Raw genomic sequence first — 20,096 nt, 5'->3', positions numbered from 1 at the left:
CTGAAATTCAAACAGAAATGCACGATAGATCTACACCTGAAATAGTTTATTGTAAAATTGATTTATTTTAGAATAATAGTATATGTGTTTTCAATAAGCATGCTTGCTATCTAACATTAGCTACACAATAAAAGCACTGCAGACCAGTTCAGAATCTAGCTGTCAATGAATTTACAAGTATATATACAAGCAAGCAAACAATCAACCATGTTTGACACGCTCTGCTTAGGTGTTAAGAAATACCACTCCCTGTGCTCGCTTCGGCAGCACATATACTAAAATTGGAACGATACAGAGAAGATTAGCATGGCCCCTGCGCAAGGATGACACGCAAATTCGTGAAGCGTTCCATATTTAAAAAAAAAAAAAAAAAGAAATACCACTCCCACCCCCATCTTTTATTTTGCTGTAGTGTGATTTTTTTAACTATGTTTTGTTGTAGTTTTTTTTATGTACCAATGCTCAATCCTTTTGATATTTGATTTTGGTAGAAATGATCTGTTTAATTTATTTTTGAAATGGTAAGTCTAATAGATATGCACTATCTACTAATAAAATATAAAATTACATTTCACAGAAATATTAGATTCATAGCCACACAGACACAGAGAAAGCAATGTAATCTATGTGATTTATCTGTGTACAAATCAATAGGAAAACAACTCGTAGAAATACATTGAAGCTCTTGGAAAGAGGATATAGAGACACAATTAAACTGTAGAAACTGGAATCACAATTGAACTTCTGGGTTGGTTACTATAAAATTCTTCACTGTCTTTAAAACCCGTGGCCTTAATTTGATACTTTCCAGTAAAAATTATGTACAGAATCCACGAAAAACGAAATTACTTACTCCTTAATCTGTTTTTCAACTGCTTGTCTTCACCTAAATATTTTATGCTAATTACTAACTTAATGTTTAATAACTATGAAAGAAAATTTAAAATCATTAATCTTTGAACAGAAATAATGTTAAAGTATTTTAATATTTAATTGAATACAAACCATTAATTTTAGAGCACAGCATGGTCTTTTGCATAACAACAAAAGAGTATTGTTATAAGAAGTACTGATTGTGATATTCATTTTAACTTGCCCCAACAACAGATCTAAAAGTATAAAACATATGTGTTTTAGTATTCAATTATATTTGTTAATTTGATTAAAATGAAGAAAAATTAAAATAATATATATGATTTTTTAATACAAATTAATTTTGGAATTTCTGGGAAAAATATCTAGTGAAAGTGTCACATGGTAACCATGAGACATCATGTATTTTGTTCATTTTCATAGCAAATCATTACCACTGAGCTGTATTGTGTATTCTTTACAGTACTAAACCTATAAAAATTTGGGTGATCTTCCTCGACAGTCATATCAACCCTAAACTAAAATGTTACAAAGGCTGTTTTTGTATACATTGAGAAAAGACTTATAATCATTCATATAGATGGCAAATAAAATTGCATTATAAGTATATGTTAGTAATACAAGAAAGCTGTAGAGAAATAATGTGTCTACCATCTTTGCATTAGTTAGGCTTGTTTATATTTCACTGTGCTTTAGAATAACAAAGTTTAGTTTCTTCCTCCAAAGAGCATGTTTAGTTCTCCATCTGTTGGTGAAAATTTTGGTTTTCCTCCATTTTTTAATAATTAAATCATTTTGTTGGGGGCTTGTACAACTCTTATCACAATCCACACATACATCCATTGTGATAAGTACTTTTGTACATTTGTGCTCCTCATTCCCAAAACATTCGTTCTACTTGAGCCCTTGGTATCAGCTTCTCATTTTCCCCTCCCTCCAGCTCCCCCTCCCCCATGAACCCTTGATAGTTTATAAATTATTATTATTTTGTCATATCTTACACTCTCCTACGTCTCCCTTCACCCTTTTCTATGCTGTCTGTCCCCCAAAGAGGAAGCTTTTTGTAGATCCTTGTAATTGCTTCCCTCTTTCTCCCTCACCTTCCCTCCATGCTCCCGGTATAGCCATTCTAACCACTGGTCCTGAGGGGTTCATCTATCCTGGATTCCCTGTATTTCCAACTCCTATCTGTAAGGTAGAAATGTCCACGTGGAAGAAGCACGCTCACCAGTCTGTGAGATCACGAGGCATCGAAGGGATCAGCTATCAGGCATCAAAGACCAAAAAACAAAAAAACAAAAAAACGCATCGCATTATGAATGAGGGGAGTGCAGAGTGGGGACCCAGGGCACATCTGTGGGTAATTGGACATCCCCTTGCAGAAGGTTCATGGAGAAGAGAGGAGCCATTAAGGTGCAGTGTAGCAATGATGAAACATACAATTTTCCTCCAGTTCTTGAATGCTTCCTCCCCCCCTCTACTATCATGATCCCAATTCTACCTCCAGTACCATTTTAATTTGTGTTCTGTTCAGCAGAGAGAGGTGGAGATACATATAGAAGAATCTCTTACAAACATCTATATTGGCCAAAGCTATCATTTGATCCTGGACCAGCTACAAGGTGCTGGAAAACATGATGTAGCTTATGTGTACGTAGTAATCATTAACTAAAACTTTTTCTAGAAATGTCTTTGATTTTTCATAAATAGATATCTATTGATGTTAGGTACTGAGTTGGTTTACACTCCTCTCAACTCTATGTACAACAGAATAGAACGCTGCCCAAATCGGTTCCATCTTTACAATCTTTGCTATGTTTGGGCTCATTTTTGCAGCCATTGTGTCGATCAGTCCCATTGAGGATCTCTCTTTTATTTGATGTCATATGACTTTGGCAAGCGTGATGTCTTTTTGTAGGAATTGATTCCTAGTGATAACATGTAATACAATGTCTCACCATCCTTGTTCTAAGGAACATTCTAGCTGTAGTTCTTCCAAGAAATTTTTGTTTGTTCTTCTGACAGCTTGATTTCATTATTTAGTTTTTGGCCAATATCATACTTCAAAAGCATCAATTATTCTTAGGTCTTCATTACCCATTTTCCAACTTTCTCTATCATGAGGTGATTTAAAATTCTATGCAGACAACATTGTCTATTCATTAGAAATATCATTGCAAAATATATATACATAATTGTAAAGGAATTGCTAAGAAATAATGACATATCAAATGAGAGGTTCTGATATAATAATGTAAACAATACTTCCTGTATTATATTTCATTTATATGTACCAAGCATTCAGATGACACAAATTCATTTCCATTTGATTAATTTATTTCCATAGTCTTTTTGTCAAGAAGATTATGCTCTTTCTAAAGCTGTGACTAGGTATTGTTCATTGGTGTTTTCTCATGTCCTTCCACTGATATTATTATAGCATGTGTTCAATAAATATTGTGTTTAATAAAATTGTATATGTAAGCCTAGCCATACGATCAGTATTTTCTTTTACATTCACTTGTACACTTCTACTTTTGAAGTAATCCAATTAAAATTAATTCATCACATAAAAATTACCTGATCAAAATTGTTTGTTAAAATAGTTGGAAAGCTTGTGTGTTAGGATGATATATGTGGAGGACCAAATCCAGTGACACTCATCTTTGTATAAGAAAAAATTTTATCAAAAGAAGTAATTATACATCATGAATTATCCCACCTCAGACCAACTCAAATCATAAATCTGATGCTAATCCTTAAGTCCTTCTTCAGACTCAAGTAGCCACCTGCTGATGACAGAGAATGGTGAGCCAGAAAGCAAGAAGGTCACAGGTTGGTAGGTACAGGAATTCATAATCAATGGAAACATGACAGGATGCTGAGAATCCTCAAGTTCATGAGTAGAGTCCCAGAAATCAGGAAGATGAATGGGTAGAGAGAGTGGTCATTGCTGTTCCCCTTGCCCTTATACAAAAGGCTTGTGTCATGCAATTTGATTGCTATAGCCAAAAGTGTCCAGTTGACATAATTCCTATCAACTACAGTCTGGATCTCACATTGTATTCGCTCTTAAGGAAATATAATATGCTATGTCTTAATATTTACTAAGTTTATTGTTATTTTTGTTTATTAACTCTAAGTCTTTGCACATTTAATTATAATATTTTACTTTGTCTTATCAAACTACCCATTGAAATGTTCTGTCAGCTCTGAGACATTATCACTTCTTACATGTGCCTTGGCAAATCTACCATTAAGATTAAATTTCAGTGGCACTTCTGATATTCACTTTGATTTTTTGTTGTTGTTATTCTTTTTCATGATGGTTTACTTCCTTTATGTGTGATGTTCTTGAGTTAATCCCACAGCTCATCAGGGCTTCTATCACTAGTATTCAATGCACCAAAACTGTTCTTGAAATTCAGGTGAAATAGATTCAGGGCTATATTTTGGCTCTGGTGGACTTCTTTACATTTGTTTCAGCTTCCACCTGTCTTACATACTCCATGTGCGTAGTCATCATTTGTTCTGTTGAAAGAAAGGTACTTGTGAGGATTAAGTCATTGGTCCTTTAAAATTCTATCATGCAATCTCAAGCATCATTTCTATCACCAAGAGCATATTTTCCCAGTATGGTTCCTTCCTCTTTGTTCTCCACTTTTTTCATTTATATCACCAATAATTGTCATTGCCTTTTGATTGTACGTTTGATCAATTTCAAACTGGATTTCAAAAGACATTGTGAGAATTCTTCAATTTCTGCATCGCTAGCTTTAGTGGTGGGTACATACATTTGTATAATGGTTGTATTGACTGGATTTCCTTGTATGTGCATAGGCAGCCTATGACTGGCAGAATAGTACTTGAAGATACCGCTTGTAATGTCCTTTACAATCATGAATGCAACACCATTCCTCTTGAAATAATCCTGACATAGTAATCCTTATGAATTTCTGATTGACCCTTTCAGCTCACTAACACTTCGAATCTTGATTTTCCTAGATTTGAACAGCATACATTCCACATTCTGAATATTAATTAATGTAAGAATACCTATAAGGAAGTGCACACTCAGCATATATGCACCTGAAAGAATTGAAGAGAAATGCAAGTGTTAAGTTGAAACACTGTAATGGCAAAGAAAGAAGAAAAGAATACACAGAATCACAGAACCAAAAAGAATCCACGGATATTAAGCCATTTCAGTAGGAAGAATATGAGCTATCACCAATGGACTGAAGAAAGAAGTTCAGCCTAGATGAAAGCCTTCTCACTTCTTACATGAGCCAATAACAAGGTTCCAGGAATTTATTGAATACCAATTGAAGTGTTTCAACAAGCTGATGAAGAAAATGGAAGCATTTCTAGTCCATGTCAGGAAGTTTAAAGATGGCCAACTGACTAGAAAAGATGCATATTTGTATCCATTCCAAAGAAAGGTGACCAAACAGAATGCTCTAATTAGAGAATAGTATCATTGATATCACATGCAAGTAAAATATTGCTGAAGATGATCCATCTATGGTTGCAACAGTACATTTTGACAGGGAGCTGACAGTGGTTCAGGCCAGATTCAGAAGATGATGTATCATCATTACTGATGTCACAGATCTTGGCTCAAAGGAGAGGATACTAGAAATATGTACATTTGTGTTTCATTGACTATGAAAAGACACCAGCCTATGTAGAACATAACAAACTATGAATAGCATTTAGAAAAATGGGTATTCCAGAAGATTTCATTATATTCATGTGAAACCTTTCCATGGACTGATAGGCAATTCTGCACACAGAATGAGGGGATACTCTATGGTTTAAAATCAGGGAATGAGTGCATCAGGGTTGTGACATCTTATCATATTTATTCAATCTGTGTGCTGACCAAGTAATCAGAGAAGCTGATTACAAGAAGAGGACTGTGGCATCAGGACTGGAGGAAGGCTTATAAACAACCTTTGATATGCAAATAGTGCAACCTTGCTCAAAATAAGGAGAGCTTGCTGATTAAGATTATGGATTTCAGCCTTCTTTGGTATGGATTACAACTCAATATAAAGAAACCTATGATGCTCACAACTGGAACAAAAGGTAACATAGTGATAAGTGAGGGAAAAACTGAAATCAAGGATTTTGTCTTGCGTGATTACACAATTGATGCTCATGGAAGTAGCAGCCAAGAGATCCAAGGTACATTCCATTCAATAAATCTGCTTCACAAGAGTTCTTTAAACTATTGCAAAGCAAGTTTGTTACTGTGAGCTCTAAGTTGCTTCTGACAGAAGTCATTGTCTTTTCAATGGCTGCATTTGAGCAAGCTAGACATTGTATAAAGAAGATCAGAGAAAAATGAATGCATTTGAACTGCAGTGTTGGTGAGTAATATTGAAAGTACTATAGACTACCCATGGAGCAAAAAAATCTGTCCTGGAAGAAGTACAACCTGAATGCTTGGGAGACTTCTTCTCATAGACTGGTACATGTTACGAGGAGAGACTAGTCGCTGGAGAAGAATGTCGTGTTTCGTAAAGCAGAGGAGCTGGCCTGAGAAAGAAGGATTGACACGGTGAGTGCAAAACTGGGCTCAAACGTGAAAAACAAACAACATAACCATTGTGAAGTTATTGTAGGGCTGGGTAGTGTTTTGTTCTATTGTACATAAGGTTGCTATGAATTGGAACTGACTGGACAGTACCTACCAAGAACAATAGTCTTTATTATTATTTGACACTTGTATGATTACTTTATATCTCCTGGTTGCAGTAACAACAACGCCTTCATGTGCCATCATAAAAAAAGCCGAAGACCTAATATTTCCAAAATGTTCATCAGTCATTTCCGATCTACATTTCAACCCCTCTGAGGCACAAATTCTGAATCAATGGTTTGAATTTAGAGCAGAACATGGCAGTCACATTCAGTGTTTCACAGAAGTGTGGTACTAGTTCCTATGCCACATGTAAGATAAATTAGTCATCCCCTCTAGTGGATATTTTATTTGCTTATCATCACGTACTTAATTTATGTCTATCTTAGCATTGTTTAAAATCAGGGAAGGTGTAAAACAAACAAAATTAAAACCAATTGATTGGTTTTAACAGCCCTAGGCGGTGGAAATACCTGCTAAAATATATCAACACAATAACCACAGCACATAAGTTTCAAAATCCAAAACAGTAAAATTATTATTTTTTTAAATTATTTTTTAATGTACAAGCTTTTACCTTGACTTGAAGGTTTCCTGGAATACTGGGAGCAGGAGGAAAAATGGAAGAGGAGGAGAAACATTATTAATTTTTAGAAGGGTTTTCTTCCATAATGACTACTGGCAGTAAACTTTCTGGAGCCTTTTCTATCCACGCCACCCTCCCCACCCCCAACCTTTTCTCACTAAAATTCATATGTTGGTGGCACCTGCTTCTGCCTTGTTTTCAAACTGTTACTACTAAAGTGGGAGGCAGCATTTTCCTTTGCTTGGTTTACCATTCTGTCCATCATTGCCTTATCGGGGTGATGTCCTGTCCAGAAGGTGGCTGCTTTCGTCCATACAGCATTCACTTATGTTATTAATGAACCAGGAACCTCCTCCCTCCCTCTCTTCTCCCCGAGGATATTCCTCAGCTGCTGTACGTTGCGGCTCCTTTGGAAGGTTCTGAAGTTTTTCGGTGCTGACCTCTGAATTGCGCTCCTCTACTAACGCCCCTGCATCCTCTCGATCTACCTCTAAACCCACTGACTGGCCAGCAATCCCAATATCCTCCACAGCAGGCTCCTTTCAGACCTCTGAAAGCCTTCAAAGCCGATTGCTGTCAAAGTCTCTGGCCACAACTTTTGCCATGCAGAGTCCATGGTCTTGTAATAGACGGCCCCTCAGGCTTTGGGAATAAGGATAATGCAGTGGAGAATGGGAACATCATTTTTCCAGAGTTCTTGAAGGGTCAACTAGTTGAGCCACTGCAACAGGGCCTTGGTGTACAGGTTTTGAAATTAGCAATGAGCTGCCGGTCCATGAGCTGGATGAGAAAAGTCGTATTTGGGAGAAGAACTTAAGAGTGACAAAGGAGACTCCATCATTCAACTTGCCCTCCAAGTCTGAAGGATGAGCAAGAGCATTGTTCAATAAGAGGTGTCCTATTAAAGGTAAGATTTTTGTGAAAATATTTTAAACTGGGCCCAAGCATTTCATGTACCCATTGAATGAAAAACTGCTTGGCCAGCCGTGCTTTATTATTTGCCCTACGCATCACCCTTAGCTTACTTTTCATTATGTTTTGTTGTCTAAATATCTGTGGGTTCTAGAAATGATACCCTAATTTAGATATTTCACTTATAATCCCCACTGTCATTCCCACACAGCTGCGGAGTGAGCCGATCTTTCACAAGTGTGGCCTGGCAATGCTTTGTCCTCTTTAGTAATGAAGATCTTTTTTGAGCACTTTTCCACCCAGAAAAAGTCTGGTTTCACCAGAGTTGAAGGCCTGCTGGTGAACAAAATCCTCTGGCTCCCTGTAGTCAACGTGTTCAGCCACACATTCATTGGTCCCGTCTTTAGTTGCACTTGGCCGATGCTCACTGCACTGTGTATGCCGTTCTCTTTCTGGATCTCAAACCAGCAGGGTGGACTTTGAACACTTCAGTCTGCTCGGCACTTGTTCCCACGGCATTTTTATGAAATCACTGTGGAGACTTCAGCCTCCTCACGCATCCCTACTCAGATAGGCTGTCATCATCGAGGGCTTTTCCGATTTATCTAGATTAACAATCACTTTTCAACCTCTTCGGTGGTCTGGGTGCTTTAATTTGTGGTAAATTGCTTTACATTTTTATCTATGCTAGGCTCTTTAATCACATTTCCCCCACCAAAATAAACATTGATAATGTCAATTTAGCAATTGTGTTAGATCAGGTTGACTGATGCCTAGACAAAGTGGATGCCCAAGTCCCACCTGTAAGATAATTGGACAGTCCCTCACAGAGGGTCACAGAAAAGGGATGATTATCTAGGGGTTATTATGGTATAGCACTGATGAAACACATAACTATCCTCTAGTTCTTTAATATTTCCTCCCCTTACTATTATGGTCTTAGTTGTACAATATTAATCGTGTTAGATCTACATATGTTCATTTGTATAATTAAGATCATTCACTGCATGCAATCTAAGATAGATAAATGCTTCAGAAATAGTAATGGGGATAACAATTCTCTGAGTTACAGGAAGAGAAGAGATAGGGGAGCCAGAGAAGGGGGAACTGATAGTAATGATAACTGATAATAATGATAACCCACGTGAGGAGAATGAATAACAGATTTTTAAGTGAACAGATACATTGGATGGTGTAAGATATGGCATATACAATTTTCCTGGGGGGGTGATAGGGTGGAGGAGGGAGGGGATAAAGAGGAGATGAAATCAAAGAGTTCAAGAAGAAAGAAAATGTTTTGAAAATGATGGTGGCAGCAATTGTACAGCTATGCCTAATCTAATTGAATTATTGATTTTTATCATATTTGTAAGAGCTCCCAATAAAATGATTAAAAAGATGGTTCTAAACAAAAAGTCCATCTGTGGAGGAATGGATAAATAAACTCTGGTCATTACACATAATGAAGTATTAGGCATCTCTAAAAAATAGTAATGAAACAGTAATCAAACATCTCATGACTTGGATGAATTTAGAAGACATTATGTTCAGCAAAATTAGTCAATCTCTTAAAGACACATATTTCCTGACACTATTATTATAAAGGGACAAAAAAATAGAAAACAAGAGGTTTTCATACTCAAAGTAGCAAACTTTGAAGGGTATGGTGTATGGCGACAGGGAAAGAGGGAGGGTGGGAAAGAAAAAGAAGAAGAAAGAACCACATAGATGAGGGGTGTACTGGGATTCTGTCCCAGTTCTGGTGAGATTAGCTGTGCAATGGTGTTTTTATGCTTTTCCAATGTGGGTAAGACTCCACAAATAAAAAGGAAAAAAGAAAGAGAAAAGGTTCATAGCCTTGAAAACCCTGATTTCCTTCCCACCAGATCGACACACTGGCATGAATGGTTGCAAAGGGAGGAAAAGTAACAGTGGTTACTAGTGATGGTTATTAATGGTCACTTTGATGCTTTTGTAGCAAGTGGGCTAATTTCAAACAAAAGCAAAATGTATACCAATATTATTCATTAATTTTACTTTTCCTAAATCCTTGAGATTAACTCCCAATATTAAACAAATATTCCATATTACAATGATTCTTCAACAACACAGCCTAGTATATTTTCCTAGTTTATTGTTCCATAAAAAATTGAGTTCTTTTTGTTTGACATTTCATCAGCTTTTTGCTCTATTGCCTAGAAATTATGATAATCATATTTTTTTCTAAAAGAAAATAACTGGAAATACTGACATAACATCAGGCATAATTTAAGGATCATTTTTGCACAATCTTGCAACTTACCGCACTCATACTTCATTTAAGGTCCTCGACTGGTCAGTATTCAGCTAATAACTTAAAGTCTGGCCACTGAAATATATCAAGAGGAGCCTTGGTGGTATAGTGGCTGCTGGGCTGCTAACCACAAAGTCAGCATCTAGATAGCAACTGTCAGCTCCCATGGAGAAAGAAGAGGTCTTCTACTCTTGAAAAGAGCTGTAGTCTTGGAATACTCACAGGGGATCTTCTACACTGTCATATAGGGTCGCTATGGGTCAGAATTGACTCATGGTAGTGAGTGAGTAAGTGGCATTTCAGGAGACCTGTTGGTGCTGTAGGTTAGGCATTAAGCTACCACCTTCTAAGTTGGTGGTTCAAAACTACCAGCTTTCTGGAGGAAGAATGATGAGGCTGTTGACTTCCATAAAAATTTACAATTTCAGGAACCCTAGTAAGCAGACTCTATCCTATAGGTGTCTCTATAGGCATCAAATCCATGGCAGTATAAAATGACACTATGAAAGAAATGTTTGGCATCCTGTTTACATAAATATTCATTGTTATGTTGTTGAGTATCCTCAAGTTGATTCTAATTCACAATGACAGTTAAAACTCTATGGAGTAATCCTGTTCCATAACACATGAGTCAGAATAATCTTGATTGCAAACATTTAATTGTTTTTTTAGAGTGAGTGAGTGAGAGAGTGAGTGAGTTAGTGAGTGAGAGTTAGTGAGAGAGTGAGTGAGTGAGTGAGTGAGAGAGTGAGTGAGTGAGTGAGAGAGAGTGAGTGTTAGTGAGAGAGTGAGTGAGTGAGAAAGTGAGAGTAAGTGAGTACATTTAATTTTTTATCTTAAAAATATATTCAGGTTTTATTATAGATGTTAGAAATTTACATAATTTGTTTCTATGGATGTTAGAAATTTACATAATTGGGGCTTTGGTAAGGAAAAAAGTGGCCTTTTATGCATCTCAGATATTACAGATCTCAATATAATAATCTATAATTGGGTATAATATTCAGAAAGAAAGATTGAGAAGACAAACTATCTGTCAGGCTTCATTGCAAACCTCAGCTGCTGACAACCAAAACACAAGTTTCCGAAGAGATCACCTGAAACCTTCTGAGAACCTTCTCTCAGCTATGTCTGTACACATTTTCCAGCAACTGTCTCCAATGGATGTGCTTTTGCTTGCATTTCCACCTTTTATATGTCATAGGAGTGACTTTATAAAGGAATAAATATATATAAGGACATTATGAATATGAATATTTAGAATAAATATTATGAAACATGTAGAAGAGGATATCCAAAGGATAAAGAAATTATGTAGAATAAAGATGTGGTGTTTTACTGAATAACTGAATAGCAGATTTTTTTTTTAGTTTAATCATTTTATTGGGGGTTCTTATAGCTCTTTTTTTTAAGTTTATCTTTCTGAGAACTCTGTATCTTTTTTTTTTAATTTTAACAATTTATTGGGGCTCATACAATTCTTTTCACAGTTCATGCATATACATACATCAATTGTATAAAGCACATCTGTACAGTCTTTGCCCTAATCATTTTTTTCTCTTTTCTTCTTTTACATTTTATTAGGGACTCATACAACTCTTACCACAATCCATACATATACATACATCAATTGTATAAAGCACATCCATACATTCCCTGCCCCAATCATTCTCAAGGCATTTGCTCTCCACTTAAGCCCCTTGCATCAGGTCCTCTTTCCCCCCCCCTCCCTCCCCACTCCCCCCTCCCTCATATGCCCTTGGTAATTTATACATCGTTGTTTTGTCATATCTTGCCCTATCCGGAGTCTCCCTTCCCCCCTTCTCTGCTGTCCCTCTCCCAGGGAAGAGGTCACATGTGGATCCTTGTAATCAGTTCCCCCTTTCCAACCCACTCACCCTCCACTCTCCCAGCATCGTCCCTCACACCCTTGGTCCTGAAGGTATCATCCACTCTGGATTCCCTGTACCTCCAACCCTCATATGCACCAGTGTACAGCCTCTGTCCTATCCAGCCCTGCAAGGTAGAATTCAGATCATGGTAGAATTCAGATCAAGGTAGAATTCAGATCATGGTAGATCATGGAAAGCTGAGGCTTTTCCCCGGATCCTGGATGCTTCCTCCCCCCAACTACCAGATTTATTTTTAAAAAGAAAAACTCACCATCGTGTGACCTTACTTTATAACCATTTGTAGAATCTGTGCCATAGGACACAGTGTCTTTTGTGTTACGCGTGATCTGAATGGTGAAAGATGATGTTAACCCAGGAAGACCTCAATAGAGAAAAGGTTATAGATGTTCAATTAGCTCCTACTTTCAAGAGGGGGAAATAACTACAACTCAAAGCAACACTGCAATAGATTGCTAATCAACAGTGTAAATGAGGATCACAGTTAATCAGTGTTCTTGAGAATCAGTTAATCAACCTAGAGAAGAATATTCACTACAACAAACAAGCAAAAAACCAGAAGTCCACTGCTAATGAGTCAACGCCAATGCATAGTGAACCTGTATAGAGTTTCCAAGACCGTAAATGTTTTGGGGAACAAAGTCTCATCATTCTCCCAAAGAACCTTTGATGGATGTGAACTGCTGACCATTTAGTTAGCAACCAAATACTTAACTCTTGGCAGCTTCATAGCTCTTGGAGAATAATATTAAGGTTAATAAATTCACGAAAACCTGGAACATCGTTGGCTTGTTTGTTACAGGACTTCAGTTAGCAGTAATTATTACTTTGTAAAAAAAAGAATAAGCTGGTTTCCATATTACTTTAAAGATTAATATGACACTCTGTTGCAAACTGCTCCTTTAAAATAGTTTCCAAAGACATTCTTGTTTAAAAATTACATTCCTTAGTGAAAGAAAATGTGAAGTGCAACACAATATACTTAAATTGCAATAGATATATTTAAGATGTCCACATTAAATAATTGTCTTCATATTCCTATTTGGTACTTGAGAATCCACTGTAGATTCATAGCCATTGTTTAATTTTTAGTAGATTTGGGCTGTTCATCTAGTTGTACTAACAATCTATGTCATGACATAGTTTCCCATTCATCAGATCTCTCTGAATAATGCAAGTCAATTAGATTTCAAGAGAACATCTAATTACTCTTGGGAGTCCCATAGCAAGATTTTCACATTCTCTTTAGGGATTTGGAACTGAACAATGAATGATTTTTGTTTTAATTAAAATTCAAGTAGAAAATCATCCAAGGCTCATTGACAGACTGAAAACCTTGTTTTCATTCCCAGTAAAGGCCTTTTGTTTGCAATATTTCATCCCACACATCTTGTAAGTTGGCAATCTTATAATAAAAAAGTGACATACTATTGAAAATTAATGAATTATGTACAGCAAGCAATGAACCCCTAATTTACTTAGTTTCACTGGGCAATGTGGTGATTTTCTTTGTGTATTAATAATCTTTATTTTACGTAAAATCTTGACACTGTTTGTATTCACTAAATTATTCAGCATATATATATATATATTTTCATGACCTATTATACTTCAGACAGCATGCATACTGAAAAGGCAAAGGTGAAGAATAGGATTAGTGCAAAAGCAAACGATTTAGCAAGAAACTCCGGTAATGTGAGATAAATTCATTTGGGATTAAAAGTTTTAGAACATGAAGCCCAGTCAGAAAACCCAGTCATGATAATGGACTGGTAATTTGAGACACGATGTAGGAAAGAGTTTATGACTGTCCTTATGCATATGTGTGGGAGGTCGTGAAACTGGAAATTAATAAAATGGCTATTGTGTGGAGAATCAGTGCTTAAAGAAGGCGCAACACCACTTAAGAAATAAGTTCTTAATGAACAACTGTAAAAGCACCAAGTTATGGGAAAAATACTTTACGCAGACATTTCATTTTATGGGCAATGAGAAGAAATGCATGTTTTGAAACAGCACAGTGAAAAAAAGTAATTGATCTATGTATATTTTAATGACAAATATTTCAAAATAAAGTAAAACGTATTAGAAGTCACGTTAACGACAGTGACAAAATTCAGACTTGAATACTGGTTGTTTTGGTGAAGACTGCTATTCTGGATTAAAGTGTATTCGCTAAAGATAAAGTTAGAAATTCCACCCTTGGACCTTTAAATGGCTCCATGGTTAGCATAAATGGGTAAACTCTCAGCTATTAATCAAGATTTACGGGACAACCCCCTCTCCACCCCACCCCCCGCAGGATGTCTTAGACGAGAGGCTTGGCAATATGCATATATAAAGTGACATATAAAACTTCTTTGGCCCTATTATCTTTTTATGTCAGACTATGATTGCTTGTAATATTAAAAACACGATGAGTGCAACGAATGTATAAGGGTGCTTTGCTCAATTGATGTATGTAGAGATTGTGATAAGAGCCTTATGAGCCCCAATAAAAAGATTTAAAAAAAAAAGAAAGAAAATGATTAGGGCAAAGAAGGTACAGATGTGCTTTATACAATTGATGTATGTATATGTATGGATTGTGATAAGAGTTGTATGAGCCCCTAATAAAATGTAAAAAAATTAATTAATTAATTAAAAAAGAAAAGAAATTTTAAAAAACCACGATGAATTGATAAGAAAATAGAAAACTATTTACTTTATCCAGATTAATTTATTTAAGCTAAAGTTAATTAAACTAAAATTTAATATAGGCTTTAGAATGGCATGTCTTCCAGATATATTTAGATTCCAAACTCACATACTGATTGCTAGAAAACTTTTAGTCCTCTGATTAGAGATAATGAGCTGTAGCCTATTAAGATGCTTCTATCAAAAGTTGAGCATAATTTAATCATTTGTACAGAAGTATATGTTGGTAATGCAATTACTAGTAATATTTATCATTGGGAATTATTAAATTAAATATTATTTTTAAAAGACCCTTCTAATCCAAGAACTGATTAGTATGGCATTATTCATCAAATGAAGAGCTCTTTAAAAAATTACTATTTCTCAATTGACTGTACATGTAGATATGCAGCAAAAAGTTTATTAGGTCATTTATTTAAATTGATGTATTCAAAATCCATGAAAAAAATACAAAGGTTTTTTTTTTAAGTTTGTGGAAAAATAGAATGAAAGTAGAACAGAATTTACCACTGATTTTGTGAAGTCCCCCTTGGACCCGAGGGGCTACCCAAATTTAAAAAAAAGAAATGGAAAAGAGCTCAGCTGGACAGAGCTTTCATAGTACTCATATATCCGTGTAGGTGAGCATCCAGCAATGCGCTGAGTTAGTGCACCCAGTGGCATAGCCTGGGAAGCTTCTTGCTGGTCACGGTGAATTTTTTGTAAAAGCAATTTCACTCAGACCTGTGTTTTGTGATGGGCAATTTGAGAGAACAGCGTGTGGGTGTGAAATTTTGTTTCCTGCTTGGGAAAAATGCTGAAGAAACTGTTATGGTGTTATACACAGCTTACAAGGGTAACGCCATGGAGGAAAAATCAAGTGTAAGAAGGGCTCTTTCATTTCTAAGAAGGTAAAGTGTCAATTGATGACAAACCTCATTCTAGCCTTCCTTAACTTCTCAAATGGATGAAAATGTCAATCCATTGTTTGTTCCACTGTTAATCAAGCTTTCTATTCAGAGGTTTTGAAAAGATTGCTTAACAGGGTATGACCAAAAAAAGGCCTGATTTGTGGCAGATGGGGGACTAGTTTTGCCCCACAGCAATGAACCTCCTGGCCCAGCCACCTCAGTGCACCAGTTTTTGGTAAAAACAGCATACCTCTCTTGCCCTACTTACCTGACTCACCTGACCTCACTCCATGCAACTTTTTTTGTTTTGATGAATGAAAATGGTCGTGAAAGGACAGTTGTTTGACAATGTAAAAGAAGTGAAGAAAAAATGGGGGAGATACTGTCAGCCCTCCAAATAGATGAGTTTGAAAAATGTTTTCAAGAATGGAATCACAGATTTGACAAATGTATTAAGTGTTATGGAGAGTACTTTGAAGGTGATAAGATTGTTTTGCAAAATACCGCCCTGTATATTGCATATTTCACATTGAGATCAGGAAGATTTCTAAAATAATGATTGATTTCTAAGATAATGATTATTTCTAAAATAATCACTGATTTCCATTTATTCTAGTCACACTTTCCAAACACTACACTCTTAGAAAAACTAGCACTAATTTGAAAAAGAGATCATTAAAATCTACTATCAAAGAATCAATTCTGTTCCTATAGGACAGAGCAGAAATGCCCCTTTGGGCTTCCTCGGCTAACATCTCTTTTATGGAAGCAGATAATCTTATTTGGAACAATGCTGAGAGGTGGTTATCAGCCTAACTCATAACCCATGAAGCCACCAGTGCTCCTTACATTTCAATACCACTTTTAAATTTATTAGATAGATGCTTTCATATCCTGTAATTTATTTGGTAATTTCAGGTCTTGCATTAGGCAGTGAAAACATATATCCAAATAATAATTTTAATAATGAAAAGCTCAAGACAATAATTGCTCAGAAATTCTTCCACAAAACATCTCAATTGTAAGAATCAGATTCACTATGAAATTTTAATAAATGAATTGTACTTTCCTTTAGCATTCTTTTTTGTATTGTTCACCATGAGTTGTGTGGATTGATATGCTAACATTTTTCTCATGATGTATTGCTATTAAACAATTAGATATATATCTAGGAGAAAACAGGTGGGAGAGACAGCAAAAGGGAATTAGAATTTAAACACAAACATAATAATCGAAATAAGAAGCCAAAACACACACTGAAAACATGCATTGTGCATATATTTTTCTATAAATTAACTTTCAATAGTGAATGGATATATTTGTTGTTTGAAGTAATTAAAACTTCTTACATGGAAAATTATTCAATCTCTATTGCATAATTTTAAGTTAATCAATTTTGGAATAAACTTAAATTTTACTGGTTTTGTTTTTAAAGTGTAGCATGAGTAAGATTTTCTAAACCAAAAGTGATTTCATGTTGAGTTTCTTTGTAATTAGAGTATTTTTCTAAGAATTATGTAAACGATCATTTACTCCACAGTAATGGATAAAATAGATGCCCTTTCATCCAGAAGGAGTAGAACCTATTTAGCATTACTACCGTATGCTCTGTGGAAATGATCCTATTCAGTTTAATATTCAAACAAACAGTAATTTGGAAATGTTTCATGCTCTGTAGAGTCATGTTGTCAATCCTCTACAGCTCCCTGATTTCTTTAAAGACTGACTCTACTGCCATGCTGTTCAGGACACATCCAGAGGGCAACTCACTTGATAACAGTTTGGGGAAATGTACTTGCCTGAGTATCAATTTCTTGTCACCTTACACACTACCTCTATAAATTATTAAAGCAATTGGAGGAATGAAGACAGCATTAATATTCCAGATGCATTATTCCCCAAGCTCTTCTTGACTATAGTAAAAGTATAATTTTCTATCAAAGCAGTGCTCCATTAATGCTTGTGTTATTTGGTCACCACTTCTTTATCTTATTATAAATAAGCCATCTTATTATAAATATCCATGGGTCTCATATAATGTTTTATTCAAAACAAAGATATGTATTTTCTCATATGTTGCTGCATTTCAGAATTTGCCATAAGGAACTTGTGATTCATTTTGGAGCATTATTGGGTTACACTTGCTTCTCTGAGGAAGCAAGACCAGGGAGTCTTATATGTGTGTTCAAAGAAATAAGTTAATATCAAGAAAATTACTCATATAGTTGTGGAAGCACATATATCCTGTCTGGTTCATGCCAGTAGGTCAGATGCTAAGCTGAAGGGTTTTTATGTCATAAGGAGCTGGGGCTAACAGAAGAAGGAAACAGCAAGATGAAACAGAGCAAAAAGGCCACTGGCACGTGTTGGCAGAGGCAGAAGAACCCAAGGTAAGCAGGTAAGACCTCTGGCTCCAAGTGATATGGCAGTCCTGTGACTCAAGTTCAGATTCGATGAAACAGGTCCAGACCAGGGAAAGGAAATAGGCCTTCCCACACAGTTTATTTGAAAAGGACTAAGACGCAGCCTAATGAAATTTCCTTCCACTTGCGTCAGTGCTGATTATAGGGGTAGCACTTGACCTAATTTTCCACACCTGTGTGGTTGCTCAAACAGATCCAATTATGAATTGATTGCATTAAGTTATATCCTATCAAGGGGGAGACCTCAACTGTTAAACTATTGAGAATTCTAGACAAGCTAAGATTACACAAAACCTAACTATCACAATCCACCCGGTTGCCGACTGGAGAGCTATAAACAGCTCCTTTCAGCATCTCCAAACACAATAATAAAGTCATACTGTAGCTAACATGATCCAACTAGCACACATGCAATGGAAAACACGCTACTTGGTTTACATTTTACATTTTAAAAGTTAACAAAGCAAAAATATTTGATGTACACATAAAGAGAGAAATTATGCACAACTACAGTCCTGAATTCTGCAACAAATCAGCTGCCAGTTGGGAGTATTTAGAACTGCCTGCTTCTATCACTTCTTCCATATTACCTTTGCCCTCACTAAGTGCCTCTGCCTGGTGAGGTGGCCCTAACCTTTACTCCTAACCTGAGGAGTTTGGATCACTAGTAGTATGCATGCAGCAGAATTGAGTTTCTATAGTTTACCATTTACTTTAATCACAGGGCATAATAAGGTATACAAACAACCAAAGAATCTCCTGGATTGCAGATCTATTATTCTTAACCTACATTAGGTAATAACAATCCAATATCCCCTTGGTAATTGGAATCAATTACACTATACAAAACGGTAACACTCTTCTTGGCTTGTTGATCCAGATGCACGAGGAGTCCAAAATGGCCAGAAGGCATTCTGAATTTCTAGTTTAGTGGCATAAATGCTGTGTCTCGGGGTGGGAGTAATCCTGCTTTTGGAATTAAGATCATACGACTATAGGGATGGAGAGAAAAATGTTGTGAGTGGGTCAACAGGAGTGAGTGGTTTTACCATCGTTTAGACTCCGTTTTTCCTGGACACATGACTCCTGGTTACTGCAAAACAGCACATGTACTGGAGGCTCATTTAGAGTATACAGTCTCCCGGAAGACATTGTTACAACCCTGCATGGTATTGCCACATAGCTGACACCACAATTATGTCATTAGAATGTTACTCCAATATTCTATCAAGCCAGCTGCTCCTGGATGATGGGGAGTCTAGCAAAACCAGTGAATTTTATGAGCTTAGACTCATTACTGCACTTCACTGTCTTAAAGTGAGTTTCTTGAGTCCCTTGATCTGAGTAACGCTATGAAGTATATCCCACTAGTGGATAAGGCTTTCTGTGAGACAATAAATGGTAGTTTTGCCAGAAGCATTGCACGGAGGGAAGACAAATCCTTATCCAGAGTAAGTTTATAATCTGGTAAGAACAAATGATGGAGTGCTTCGGGGCATGTTCAAATTTAATCATCTGTGAGTCAGACAACAGCAGCTTATGATGTGGCTCAGACCACATGATGATTAGGCAGACCTTGGTTAGGGATTCGGTCTATACTAAGGCCCAGTAAAAGGGAAAAAAATGTTTTTATTCCTCCCTAAAGGACAGTGGTTGTCTGCAGATAATTTGCTCCAAAACCCTAGGGGTCTGCCCCTGTGATTCACTAATAGGGCCTTCTAAAGACTCCCAATGGCATTTCTATTTGCCACTACTAGGATTTTAGGAGCCTTAGTAGCATATTGGTTACACATTGGGTTATGACCCACAGAGTCAGCAGTTCAAAACCACCAGGAGCTCCATGGGAGAACGAAGGGGTTTTCTGC

General features: G+C 36.4%; 1 non-coding gene across 1 annotated transcript; it reads left to right on the top strand.

Annotated features, from left to right (window-relative positions):
- Nucleotides 1-251: 251 nt before the first annotated feature.
- On the top strand, nt 252-358 carry LOC142431122 (U6 spliceosomal RNA). The gene has a single exon (XR_012780689.1). It is a non-coding gene; the product is annotated as a U6 spliceosomal RNA (small nuclear RNA).
- The last annotated feature ends 19,738 nt before the right edge of the window (nt 359-20,096 follow it).

Source organism: Tenrec ecaudatus, chromosome 17, assembly GCF_050624435.1.
Source record: "Tenrec ecaudatus isolate mTenEca1 chromosome 17, mTenEca1.hap1, whole genome shotgun sequence".
Lineage (NCBI taxonomy): Eukaryota > Metazoa > Chordata > Mammalia > Afrosoricida > Tenrecidae > Tenrec > Tenrec ecaudatus.
This window is presented reverse-complemented; position numbering and strand designations above follow the sequence as displayed.